Raw genomic sequence first — 560 nt, forward strand, 5'->3', positions numbered from 1 at the left:
GGCAAGTGGCCCAGGCCCCCCCCCCCCCCACGAGACACGGGTTACTGCCAAGCATCAGGGCCACTCAGGTTCAGAGGTCACTCAGGGTCAATACTCAGGTCCAATACAGGTCACAGGATCCTTGGGGTCCACCCTAGTCTCTGACCCCTTGGACAGGGGTACCTTTGGCTACTTTGGTCGTGGCCACTTCCCCACCTCAGCCCACCTCCTTCGCTGACCCCAAGTGACCTGCTTCTGGAGGAGGGGGCGGGAGTGACAGCCAGATACATCCCGGTCGGTCGGTCGTGCCTGGGGTCTGACGGCCCACAAATAAACTGTGTCCTTATGCCTGTGGGCGTCTTTCTTTGCCAGGTGAGGGCAGCAGCCTTTGGCCCCGTTTTACCACCAGGGAAACCAAGGCCGCCTTTCTCTGCGCACCTATAGGCGGTCAGGCTGGACGGGGCACCGAGCTGAGTCATGCCACCCGGCCCTGCGGGAGCTCCCGGCCCGTCCTGCATAATCAAATATAACAAAGTGAAGATAACCCGGACAATGGAGCTGTGTGCCCTGGGCCGGGCTGC

Source organism: Myotis brandtii, unplaced genomic scaffold (assembly GCF_000412655.1).
Source record: "Myotis brandtii unplaced genomic scaffold, ASM41265v1 scaffold421, whole genome shotgun sequence".
NCBI classification, from domain to species: Eukaryota; Metazoa; Chordata; class Mammalia; order Chiroptera; family Vespertilionidae; genus Myotis; species Myotis brandtii.